The sequence below is a fragment of the Prorops nasuta genome, unplaced genomic scaffold, assembly GCF_024137725.1.
Source record: "Prorops nasuta isolate Cenicafe-Biocafe unplaced genomic scaffold, Cenicafe_Pnas_1.2 PNAS00034, whole genome shotgun sequence".
Classification (NCBI taxonomy): domain Eukaryota; kingdom Metazoa; phylum Arthropoda; class Insecta; order Hymenoptera; family Bethylidae; genus Prorops; species Prorops nasuta.
Window position 1 is genome coordinate 541,649 of NW_027116831.1, and position 14,647 is coordinate 556,295.

Here is a 14,647-nt window from a genome sequence, read left to right on the forward strand (position 1 = left end):
TGTATGCTTTGTGGATGTATTTTGTTTTTATTACAGATTTAATCATTTATTTATTGTAAGCCATCTTCAATTTTTTATTGATCTGAAGTTTACATAGAATGGAAATCTCCCACAGAATAATTTCCATACCCTTCGACAAAGAGTGAAAGATCAACTTAGTAATTTTTGACATATTGTCTAACAATAGCATGTTATATATTGTGTTTATATGCTTGATTAACACTAATACTTTACATATCGAAAAAGTACTCTTGACTATTTAATTAGAAAAATTTCATCATACATTCTTAGGTCTAGTTGAGATAGTGTCTTTAAAAGGTCTGTTGATTTGATATTATTTGTAATATTCTAATGTATTTTTCATATTATTATTATATGTCGAGTTTCGAAGCTGCAATTAAGATCCTCATACCGTGTTTAATGATTACAGGAAGTTCAACTTATATATAAAAGAAGAAAATATTTGGAATTGTCATACAAGAATGAGATAAGGAAATGGAGGAATTTTTACCAGCAGCCATAAAGGAAATTTCACAAGTATTTTCTGAACGGTGTGAAAAGATGAGAACAATTCAACAACTCCTATGGTAGCATGTGTGGTATCTATGCTATTATTGTAATATGTATAGTTTGCTACGACTTTATATCTTCAACAATAACACAGACCTGGAAAATTCAATTTTCTCAGTTTCAAGAATGGACGGGAAGGAGGGGGGGGGGGGCAATCCTTCCATTTTTTTTACTGAATATGAATGTGGCTTTGAAATTTCTCTGTCACATCAGGTGTTTTGAAATATCAGTTAAATGGCTGAAAAACGGCTGTTTTCCTCAGTTTATGATTTTTATTTTAGAGAACAAATTTTCTTTTTGTAAATTACCACTATTGCATCGCATCCTGCTAGTATAATAAGTTTTGAAAATGGATTTTAAAGCTAACGAATAATACTATATGGTTTAATTGTGGAATTTAAACAAAATTCGTTCTCTGAAGTAAAATAATGAAAATGGCGAAAAAAGCCATTTTGTACTATTTAAGCTAAAAATTAAAAAAAAATCTGATGTACTGGAGTAATTTCAAAATCAGGTTCGTTTACAACACAATAAGATCTACAAGAATCGTCTCCGACCATTTTTAAAAATGAGGAAAATGAGATTTGGCACGTCTGTGTAAATATTTATTAAAATAAAGTGTATTAATTACTTTTCATATTATAAAAAAGAGGAATATAAAAAGCAACTTTAAAATACAATAAGTAACAGCTATAACACTAGTGAGATTAGACTGTTAAAATCTGAGTGTAGATAAGTGATGCTGAAATTATAAGGTTCTCAAAGGCGAGTGTTTAGAAAGGCTATAACTATTATTCTTCATCAAAAATATCTTCAGCTTTAGTGTAGAAAACATTAAAATTGTGTAATATGAAAAGGGGAATTTGTAAACGATTATATGGTATCATAAAAAATAATAGTAAAGCATTACGTAATTTATGAAAAAAAAATTATTTTATTGAAGACGAAGAAACACTAAAAAAGGAATACAAATATTTGTTTAAACATGCATACAAGTTTTACCTATTTATGAGTTCGCTCCTTAGTAAAGGATAATATTAAACACGTCAATGTATCCACTAAATTGTGTAGACATGCATAATCAAAATGTGTTTGTATGTTTTCTGAATAAGTTTTATTTAATTTCAATAAAAAATAAGAATAGTTTGCATTTCAAAACTATTATACAGTCAACATTTTGTAACTGAAAGAAAAAATATATGATTTCATAATCTCCAAATTAACCTCATACAGTACATAAATGTTTAAGGAAGGATGAACATTACTATATCATATTATTTTATAGTTGATGAGACGGTAGAGGGCATGTGCTGCATAATATAAACTACTCACCCAAAGTTCCTTAAATTTGCTATAGGAAAATATTATGGCATTTTACCCTCTACCATAATTTCTATTCAACGTAAATCGTTTCCACATTTCAGTCTTCAGCGTGCGATTCCAACGCTCAACTATCGTAGCTTTCAATACGCTGTATGTTGAGTAATGATTTATTCTACGTTTTTTATAAGCGATTTGAAATCACTATTATAAAACTCCTTGCCATCATCTGTCTGCAAATTTTTGGGACATCTCCCACTTTTCAGAATCTTCGTAAATGCGTCTGTCACTTCCTTGCCAGTTTTGGTTTTTAGTGCTACTGCCCATCCAAATTTCGACAATGCATCAATAACTGTGAGAATATAGTGGTAACCTCCGTCAGTATAATTCTTCATATCAACCAGATCTGCTTGCTAGAGGTCATCGAAGCCTCGTATTATAACTCTTCTATATTGAAAATTCCGTCCTGCAGGTACATGCAGTTCTTCGACCAATTTTTTCTTTTCTTCACTATCCATAACTATTCAGGTATGTGTTGGGTTTACAAGGGTACAAGGAGCACTGATGGTAGTAAAAGTTTCTTTTTCCTAATAAAACTCTTTGTCGAATTATTTCAAGAAGAATTCTCCTTAGCATGATTCTCCCCATGAAAAAGAGCACTTTTTTTTTAATTTCGCATTATCTTCATTATATGTTTCTTTGATTCAGCATCCTCTTTAGTCTGATTCTCCATGAAAATTGATGCATATTTCTTTAAATCTGCATTATCTTCAGCATGTTTCTGCATGAAATTACTCAATTTCACTTGAAAATCATTCAGCCTTAACTCGGTTTCATCCAGTATTAACGCAATACTTCGTAAAATATCACTGTTTTCTTGCATTTCATTTTTAAGGTTCTCACGTTCAGCATTCATGTTATCCAGCAGAACACGCATATTCACAGCACATTTCTCATCAGTAGCATCAAATCCTAAATTTGAAATAATATTCCCCTTAGCATTAAATGCATTCATACGTTTATCAAATTTTAATATATCATCTTCAATTATGCGGAAATATTTTCTCACATTACTGGCAGTGGAAATACCTCCAAATTTATTTATCGACATTGTGAAGTAACACAATCAACTGGGAAATTATGGAAAGTGTAATCTCTTTTATAGGATAATAAGTTCTTCATGAAGCTCCTCAATTATTGATTGTATCTCATTATGATGAATCGTATGTCCTGCAGCAGATAATGTTATCAAAAGTCTCAAACGTTCAACTAATTCGTTCGGATCATTCCAATGTACATAGTTCACTGGTTTATCATTAACACACATATAACCGCTGCATTTTACAAGATTCTTTGGAGGAAATAATGGGCTAATTATTTTCTTCCATTTATGACCCTTATTCCCACGAAGCTTTCCCTCGCTACTGTAATCTGCTCTGTGTACATTAGTTTGACAAAGAATATTCTTATATGTTTTTAAATCATCTTCAGTATAATCATGTGGCTCTTTCATGAAGATCAATTCAAATAGACCAATAGTACCCTGATAATACTCATCATCAATAATAATAAAATCTTTACGATTTACTTTAAAAGAACATTTTCCAAGTCTCATTTTGTTAAGTCTAGCATCTCGTTCAACTCCAAAATTATCATTAATTAAATCCTTATTTTTACGCATAAACATCTCTATACATTTACGTCCAATTGCTGCATATTCTGACAAAGAACTATTTAAATCTAAGGATCTTTGCAATGGCGATGATGGAGTTTCTGCTTGCATTGGTGATGGTATTGCTAAATCATTAACATCCTTTTCCACTTTCACTCCCTCCTCCTCCTCCTCCTCCTCATCCCCATCCACTTCCAGAGAAAGGTATAATGTTTCATTAGGTCGTGAATTTCCTTGCTCATCATCATCATCATCAGATGAAGGGGTTGGAATTTTAATTCTAGAGTTGTCTGCGAAATATTGACGTTGTGGAGTCGATGAGAAATAAGTCCTTTTACGTTTCGATGGAATAATCAAAGAATTATCGCTTACAGTAGTCTTCTGTAGCGGTTCCTGTTTATACTCATATTTCGGGGACACGAAGGTCATCTCATTATGTTCAGTGAGCTTCTACAATGGCTCAACAATTGGTTTAAAAGTTTCATTTAAATTGGTTTCCATCATTTCTCTTCCTGATTTGAGTGCACGATATTTTTCACGAATTACTTTACTTTTCGCGGCAATCTTCTTAAGCAGCATCTTTTCTTCCATTTTCCTGCTTTCCATGTTTTCCACGTTCAATCTACGTTTCCACGTTCAATCCATGTTCAATCCAGGTTCAATCCACGTTCAATCCACGTTCAATCTACGTTTCCACGCTCAAACCACGTTCAAACCACGTTCAATCCATGTTCAATCCACGTTCAATCTAGGTTCAATCCACGTTCAATCCAGGTTCAGTCCACGTTTTTATTTCCACGTTTATACTAGGTTTATTTCACGCTCATTTGATGTGTGTGTGTTTTGATGGACACTTATTTCTAAACTGAACAATCTTAAGCAAACGGTATACTATTTAATCTTAGCATACTCATCGAAACCTTTCCGATATCTACCATTTTGAATTGTACTATCCTTGTCGATCACTAAAAATCCATAATCATGGTGCCAGCACTTTGAACACAATTCATTGAATTTTTCAAATGACATATCCGTGTTTACATGATCGTTATAAATATGTTTTAAATTAGTACCATCTTGCTTAAAGATTATGAGAAGATTTGCATTATCACGAATCATGTGTTTAGGAATTTTAGCATAAGTCTGGCAGAGGTAGAAGCAGTCAATATTTGAATGTCTACCCATGGAGAAGTAGTCTCTGATATTATCCTGCTTATCGTTAGCAACATCATCAAATATGAAAAAAGAATTGGGTAACGCCTCAGTTACCTTTACAACGTCGCTATTGTTTAAAAATTTTAAATATCCAATACCTTTTAGTCCTTTTAATAACCGTTCAAGGTATTGATACTTGGGTTGTTGAAGCGACTTTGAGTATACATAAATATTTTCAAATCTTACACCGTTAGGACTTTCTACGAGACTAAGCAGTAAGTTTGTTTTACCGCAATTCGAAGGTCCGCAAAGTATACTACGAATTGTAGATGGAAGTAGGGATCCATGACGTTTACTCCTTCCTCCACAACCCCCACCGACAATAAAGCGATCGGCGTTGGAGACACGAATGTGCAGTGGTTGCTTTTCGAAATCCATAACTGTAAAACTCTATGATCATGCAAGCTATTTATAGGCTTGAAGCAGATTATCTTATCAGTTCTCATTATGTCGTTGTTAATGTTAGATGTGCTACGTTTGGAGGATTTAACTATTGAGCAGTTTGAATACATTCCAAAAATTTTACTATTGAAGCGCTTTCCAAACAGTATTCGACTTGTTTGGTGTAAATTGCCTGAGCACATTCGTGCAGATCCTGAAGTGCAACAATATCGTGCCTGTACGGAACATTATAATTTACCTAATTAAGATAATTTTGATGGAATACCGCCTTCAATAAAAAATTGCTGGATGTGTCAACGAACCCGTTAGGAAAGCATGACATGATGAGATATGGTTGTGGATCTTTTTTCAATAAGCTGCTAAATAAACTACCCTTCGAGCTGCATGTACCTGGCTACAATTATTGCGGTCCAGGTACTCGCCTTCATGAACGGTTAGCACGTGGTGATCGAGGAATAAACCCTCTGGATGATGCTTGCCGTGAGCATGATATCGCATATTCAGTATATAAGGACCTGCCCTCGCGTCATCATGCTGATAAAGTACTTGCACGCCGTGCACGACAACGTATCATAGCTAGTGACTCATCCGTAGGTGAACGAGCGACAGCGACTGCTGTCTGGGCATCAATGAATACAAAACGGAAACTCGGCTTAGGACTGCGAGTGTCTAGAAAAAGTACGAAGAAACGAAAAATTCGTGTACCGAAAAAACGAGGTGGTTTATTGTGGAAAAAGTCACTTACTAAAACAAAACTGGGGGGTTTATTACCATTGCTTTCGCTGCTGAGTGCGGTGGGCGCATTAGCTGGCGGTGCGGCAGGTATAGCAAAGGCTGTAAACGACATAAAAGCAGCCAAAAAACAATTGGAAAAAATGCATCGACACAATCGCTTAACAGAAGCGAGACGGGGACAAGGTTTATACCTCGCACCATACAGTCGAATAGGAGAGGGATTGAAAAGGAAAAGGAAAAGAAAATAAATGGACTTCCTCAATCTGGACCTACTAGTAATATGCAATTATCAAACGTCTGCCGTAAAATACCGCATTTTCGGGGAGTCTTTATGCGTACATCTCTACCTCAAAATGCGCAACGCAATGAGTGCGCAATTGTGAATCTTGATGACGAACAAGGTCCTGGAACACATTGGGTCGCTTACGTTAAACGTAATAAGCACGTTAAGTATTTCGATTCCTTCGGAAATTTAAAACCTCCAATTGAACTTGTGGAATATTTTGGACCTTCTGCTATAATCTATTACAACCACGACCAATATCAATCGTACGATTCAAGCATATGCGGTCAGTTGTGTGTCTAGTTCCTACGTGAACAATGTCTTTAACAGTTGCACTCTCTGGCCGTGACTCGGTATTGGGGTCAGATTTTTTCCCCCCGATCGATCTTCGAGATGGACATTATGAACTCGGTCTCGTAAACTTTCAGAGCTTCAATTCAATCTCTAATGTTGATGAGACAAACAATATATTTTACGTTGATGATCAGGAGCTAACTATACCTACAGGTTGTTATGAGCTCAATGCTATAAATGACTTTTTACGTACTCAGATGTTCGAAGGTGATGAAGAAGAAGTAATTGTTCTACGTGCTAATAATAATACATTAAAAAGTGAAATAAAGTGTAAATATGAGATTGATTTTACACAACCTAACAATATAGGCTCTATGTTGGGTTTTTCATCAGATCGTGTTATTCCTCCGAACACACTAGCTGAATCAGACGAGCCCGTAAACATTATAAGAGTAAATATTCTACGAATTGAATGCAACATTACAGCGGGTGCGTACACAAACGGTAGACCTCGACATGTTATACATGAATTTTTTCCGAGTATTCCGCCAGGTTATAAAATCGCAGAAACACTGAAGAACGTCATTTACTTGCCAGTCATTGCGAAAGTAATTGACCGTCTCACCTTGCGTATTCTCGATCAGGAAGATCGTATAGTAAATTTCGGAGGTGAAGAAATCACAATTCGTTTCCATATTAGAAAAAGTTGATTTACAAGAATACTTATAAATCACCGATACTCGATTAGCCTATCAGTCCAACTGCTGCAGCAGGACAGAATACATTGAGTGAAGGTAACGTTGGAGCATCATTAACAAGAAGAAATATCACCTTTCTACAATCACTGGGTTTCAACGTTAGAAATGAAAACGGATCCATTAGATGTAACCGCTCAACCGGTGTTCGACAATCGTAACACTAAAATGGAAATGCATGCATACAATCCTTATGCAAATGCCTCATTGGGAAATAGTGATGAAATTCGAATTCCTATACAACAGCAAGATTTAATTCTTCTACCCTGTGAAAGTTATCTCTACATTGAGGGAAAGATAATCGTTGGAACCCGTGCTCTGGATGCAGCTACCCAAGATGTCGTAGGACTTGACTGTAATTCCATGGCATTCTTGTTTGATGAAATTCGTTATGAATTAAATGGTATTGAGATTGATCGCTGCAAGAATGTGGGTATTACTAGCTCCATGAAGAATCTCATCTCCTTAACTGCTGAGGAAAGTGCAAGTCTACGTCATTCAGGATGGTTTCTAACAGATCACAGGTCTACGAATCATTTCAACTTTTGTGTACCATTGCAAATGCTGTTGGGTTTTTGTGAAGACTACAGAAGAGTTATAATTAATGCACGTCATGAACTCGTTCTTATTCGAGCACGTGATGGTATAAATTCACTACATTCTTCGAAAAAATCATCAACTCCAAAATTGATTTGCAAAAAGTGCAATGGAGGATTCCTCATGTATCACTGAATGATTATACAAAACTTAAATTTCTACGTTTGATTGAGCAAAACAAAAGTCTAACCATGGCTTTTCGTTCCTGGGAACTCTACGAATATCCACTTCTACCTGAAACACAGAGGCATACATGGGCCGTAAAAGCTGCATCACAATTGGAGAAACCTCGATATGTTATACTAGCATTTAGACAAAATAAGAAAAGTACACAGCATATGGAGGTGCTTAGATTCAATGACAATTCTGTTCGTGATGTTAAAGTCTATCTGAATTCAGAATTATTTATTCATATGACCGAATTGATAGTAATAGCGAAAAAACCGTTATTCTGTACTATATGATATGTATGTTAAATTTATCCATTCATATTATGCAGGAGAAAAACAGTCGAAACCAATGCTTAATTACAAAAACTTTGTGGAATACGGTCCTCTCTTCGTCATCGATTGTTCGCATCAAAATGAATCTATAAAGTCAGGCACTGTTGACGTTAAAATTGAGATTGATTGTACTAGAAATATTCCAAGTAATACTACTGCGTTTTGTTTAATTATACATGATAAAATCGTTGAATATAACCGGCTTACTAGTATTGTTAGAAATGTAAGTTAATAGACTAGATTTATATGTATCTTACTATTGTAGTGAGGGATAAAGAAAAAATAAATAAATAAGATATAATAAACATTTATTGATGTCATTCCTTAAAAACATTCCTTACAAACATTTCCAAAATTTATCTTATGATTATCATTGGGTAAGGTATGGGGCCAATTGTCCTACTTTTCCTTAGTGAGAAAATGGCGGTCATGGTGGTTGGCAACAGTACATACTCATAGGGAGTATCAGGGAGTATGACGGAACAATGGAATGTAGCGGAACGTAACTAAATTTAAAGGATTTTATTGTCCCAGTACATTCGCTGTCAAAACGTGTATAAGTTTGTTTGACAGATCAAATGGATCGATCGTAAATGATCGACGAGTTGAAAAAAAAATAGTTGAAAGGTGAAGTTAAAACAGTTATAAAGAATATAAATTTGACACATAAATAGTAAAGGAGTGCTTAAATGAAATACGGGGAAAATTGATTTTCAGATGAGTTATTTAACATATAATATACTATTTTTGTTTAAGTAAAAGCAATATTATTTGTGGCATTATTAAATATTTGTTATATGTACTTAAGACATTAACTGAAAGGAAGATGTTTCAACAGATGTCTTGCACAGGAATACAATTATGTATCGTAAAAATAATAACTATATATCAAATTTTCATATTAATTGGAGTTAGTAAAAAGTTTAAGTTATAATTGAGAACAGCTTTTCTTCAAAATTGTAAATTTTATTGAAGGCATATTGTCGGATATTTGCACCCATGAAGGCTAAAAATAATAAAGCTGTCATAAAACCAGTCTACCCTATTAATATAGATATGTAAGTAGAACATATTTTTGTTTTATCCCTTTGATATATATCTATTACATTATTTTATTCATTATATATATAATACTATTGCACTTATTGCAGCATATATGTATTTACTCACATATTTGAACACAAAAAGAATTACTTCTGTTATAAATAAAATTTCTAGCTAACACTTTGTCTTTTGCAATTACTTATATAATATATGATCTATCAGAGGCAAGATTGAGACACTTTAATTGAAAAATTGGAATTCACTATAGAGCGGACAATAATAGGGAGAGGTAATACTCACTTCATCAGCATACGTGTATCTGAAAATGTCCACTGCCAAATAATGGTTTTATTAAAAATGCAATAAATGTAAATTAAGACAAATTAAAATTTAATCACTCTCTTCAGGAATTTCTTTACAGAGCTCTAAGCAATTGTAATGTCAAGAAAATGTTGAGATATTTTGAAAATGATGGTAATTTGGTTAAATAAGTAATTCGATATACTGTTCTGAATATGTGTAAAATGGAAGAAAATGTATGGCCAAAGAAGACTAAAACTATAGCGTAAGGATAAAAGCAATTTGTCTTCTTACTATCCAACGCAAGTCTTTAATGAAAAACTAAATATATACTGAGATTGAACAAATTTCAATAATATAGTTAGAGCTAATGGACTTAGGCAAAATATCTTTGATGTTCGAAAAATCTCTAAGATGGCTATATTGGATTAACCTTGAGAGATGTACTGCGAAGGATATTTCAAAGTAATCTGAAGCCTCCAATAGCATGATATTGATTGATTATGATAAATATAACTGTGCGAAACAATGTCCTAAGAGAGCTCCGAACCTGTGGTCAGAAGGGAAGGTCTTATTCTAGAATAAAATTCAAAGCCAAGGTACAGTGATCGCCAGGTATGGCTTTCCCTAATTTTTTGATGCATTTAGGAACTACTCTGAAACGACGCCAGCGCGCTCACTTCGACAGCCTATCCTGCCTATCAGAACTTATTACCGCTTACCTCGTGGTAGAAAAGTGGGGATAGCTGTCAAAAGTGACAGCCAACTATCTCCTTATGGTGTAAAGTATTATTCGTTTATATTATAATTTGTACCAAGGGCCATTTGAAAAGAAAGGCGTCTATAAGCTACACTAAAATAATTCCCATTAAGCTTTTAATAAATAAATAATGAAAAGCTGCAAATATAAAAGAAATAAGCTCTATTCTTTTACACGCATATGTTAAATAATGAATTATAGACTGTTTTCATTTTTCAGACATCAGTATATATTAACATTATTATTAAAATATTTATGATATTTAATTGTTTCATGGCAAATTTTATCACACTTCTAACTTTCAATAATCTAACGCGACTAAGAGAATTAGGAAGATAGTATATTATTTAACATATACTATTACTTATAAACGTTATTTTATATATATATATATATATATATATATATTTTTTTTTTTTTTTTTTTAGTCAGGGGAAATGCTCATGCACATCAGCAAATCTGCAAATCAAAACAGACTACTGATAGTGTGGGACTCATCAATTAAAGACGCCTACCCACTAAAACCCCTCAATGAATTCATCGTCGTTAGTCAGTTTGCGTCGAGAATATGCGTTTGGTCAACGTCCATTATTAGTTTCGTCAGTCAGTCTACGTTGAGAGTGTGCGTTTGGTCATCGTTCATTATTAGTCTCGTTAGTAGTCGGTCCAGTATCCGTTTCGTTCGAGCACCTGATCCAACCTTTTAGGGATGGATGCCGTCAAATTGCTCAGAAATTCAGGCTCGTACCGAAGATCCTCCCATACTTTTTTCGCGTTCTCCAAAACCGCCAACCTAGATCTGCTTGCTGTTGGAGTCCAAACTTGAGTCATTCGAGCCCAAACATTTTCTATTAAATTTAAGTCTGGACTCTTGGCGGGCCACTGCACCAGTTGAATTTCTGGGTGCTCTTCAAACCAGTTCTTCGTATGCCGAGAGGTGTGCACTGAGCTGTTATCCTGCACTAATTTAATAACAGGCACTTCGTCCTCTGGATAAATAGCCCGTACGGAAGGCAGTAATACATCTTCCAGAATCGATGTGTACTCCATGGATGTCATTCGGGGTGAAATCTCCACTAATTCTCCCATCAGATCACCCGAGATCCATCCCCAGCAACCGCAAGTGATTCGTCCGCTGTGCTGCCGTTGAACCACGTATTTCGGGTCTAGACGAGTGTCATCAGGGCGCCACACGTGAAATTGTTGATCGACGGTGGAGACGAAAACTTTTTCATCTGTCCAGATTGTCGTTCTCCAGTCTTCCACGCTCGTCGTTGAGTGCTCTAGAGCAAAGCCAACCCGTTGCTCTCGGTGGCTTAAATTCAACGGAATTTTCTTAGCAGGTCGATAGCAATAAATCCCTGTTAAAATGTTACAATGATGTATCAAGAATATAGTTAAATAATTCCTTTTATCTTTTAATAGTTTAGTAATGCTACTGTAATATTTCTGAAAGACACGCGAATGTTAATATAGAATACCTGCTGCATTCAATCGACGTCTTGCCGTGGTGTTGGAAAGAGGAAAATTCGTTTCGTCTATGGCATCGGCTACATTTCCGAAAGGATTCTCCCTCAAGCGCTCAACTAACGCTTGATCCTGCTGATCGGTTGACAATTTAGAACCAGAATTTTTCTTCCTGTGGTCATTCAATGCAGCATCACCATCGCTTTGAAATTTCTTGATCCACAAGCGAACCGTTGGCTTAGAAATTCCTAAAGTAGCAGCAATTTGTTCCACAGTTTTCCCATTCTCCCAATGACCAATAATTCGCCCTCTCATTGACTCACTGATATTAGGGGCCATTATTATTACACCAGTTATAACTAATAACGAAATCACTGCTTGTGAGATTTTTCACAAAACAATAGAAATGCAATGTAAACTTAGTCGTTCGTTTGTTTTCTTGGAAACAAAAAGCAAACAATACTAATAATAATACTCAGTCGACTTTGAAAGAAAACAAACGAACGACTAAGTTTACATTGCATTTCTATTGTTTTGTGAAAAATCTCACAAGCAGTGATTTCGTTATTAGTTATAACTGGTGTAATAATAATGGCCCCTAATATCAGTGAGTCAATGAGAGGGCGAATTATTGGTCATTGGGAGAATGGGAAAACTGTGGAACAAATTGCTGCTACTTTAGGAATTTCTAAGCCAACGGTTCGCTTGTGGATCAAGAAATTTCAAAGCGATGGTGATGCTGCATTGAATGACCACAGGAAGAAAAATTCTGGTCCTAAATTGTCAACCGATCAGCAGGATCAAGCGTTAGTCGAGCGCTTGAGGGAGAATCCTTTCGGAAATGTAGCCGATGCCATAGACGAAACGAATTTTCCTCTTTCCAACACCACGGCAAGACGTCGATTGAATGCAGCAGGTATTCTATATTAACATTCGCGTGTCTTTCAGAAATATTACAGTAGCATTACTAAACTATTAAAAGACAAAAGGAATTATTTAACTATATTCTTGATACATCATTGTAACATTTTAACAGGGATTTATTGCTATCGACCTGCTAAGAAAATTCCGTTGAATTTAAGCCACCGAGAGCAACGGGTTGGCTTTGCTCTAGAGCACTCAACGACGAGCGTGGAAGACTGGAGAACGACAATCTGGACAGATGAAAAAGTTTTCGTCTCCACCGTCGATCAACAATTTCACGTGTGGCGCCCTGAAGACACTCGTCTAGACCCGAAATACGTGGTTCAACGGCAGCACAGCGGACGAATCACTTGCGGTTGCTGGGGATGGATCTCGGGTGATCTGATGGGAGAATTAGTGGAGATTTCACCCCGAATGACATCCATGGAGTATACATCGATTCTGGAAGATGTATTACTGCCTTCCGTACGGGCTATTTATCCAGAGGACGAAGTGCCTGTTATTAAATTAGTGCAGGATAACAGCTCAGTGCACACCTCTCGGCATACGAAGAACTGGTTTGAAGAGCACCCAGAAATTCAACTGGTGCAGTGGCCCGCCAAGAGTCCAGACTTAAATTTAATAAAAAATGTTTGGGCTCGAATGACTCAAGTTTGGACTCCACCAGCAAGCAGATCTAGGTTGGCGGTTTTGGAGAACGCGAAAAGAGTATGGGAGGATCTTCGGTACGAGCCTGAATTTCTGAGCAATTTGACGGCATCCATCCCTAAAAGGTTGGATCAGGTGCTCGAACGAAACGGATACTGGACCGACTACTAACGAGACTAATAATGAACGATGACCAAACGCACACTCTCAACGTAGACTGACTGACGAAACTAATAATGGACGTTGACCAAACGCATATTCTCGACGCAAACTGACTAACGACGATGAATTCATTGAGGGGTTTTAGTGGGTAGGCGTCTTTAATTGATGAGTCCCACACTATCAGTAGTCTGTTTTGATTTGCAGATTTGCTGATGTGCATGAGCATTTCCCCTGACTAAAAAAAAAAAAAAATATATATATATATATATATATATATGTCTAAGGGCAGTTTTCACATCCTATTTTTTTAAACGTATATTTGAGTGCAAAATAATCTAAAGAATATCATAAAATAAATATAAATGATATATGTCGATTGGATTCAAAGATACATGAAATACAGTATATAATGGTATTTTTGACCTCTTCATATATTTAAGGGCAGTTTTGACGACTTTTGGTTATATATAAATATCTTGTATATATTGATATGTAGATTTTACACCTGGTGTCAATACTAGCAAAGCATATATTAAAACAGTTATATTTACTGACACTTTAGGCACCTTACCAATATACACTAAGATTGTCGCCAAATCTGCCATTATATTGCTATAATAGCATTTAGCTGTATATAATTATTAAATACAGAGGATTTTTAAAAAAATATAAAAATTCAAAACTTAGCAAATTTAAAACAATTTATCAGGTTTCTGTTAAGGTATGGTATTTATGTATAATAAGGCGGTCGTTAAAAAGTTTTTTAACTCAGAGGCTTTAGATATTTAAAAAAAAAATGATTTGGTTAACAAAAAATTTAGGATGATACACCTACTTAATCTCGACTTTTAGAGAAAAAGCTGGGCCTAAGTTAAGAATAATTATAAAGGTACAGTTTATGTAACGAAGACTATTCAAAACTTAGGGTGAGATTCACCAAGTCCGGCTTGAAGGCTAGCCGGGCTAATATGGTATTCTTTCGGGCTAAAGTAGTAT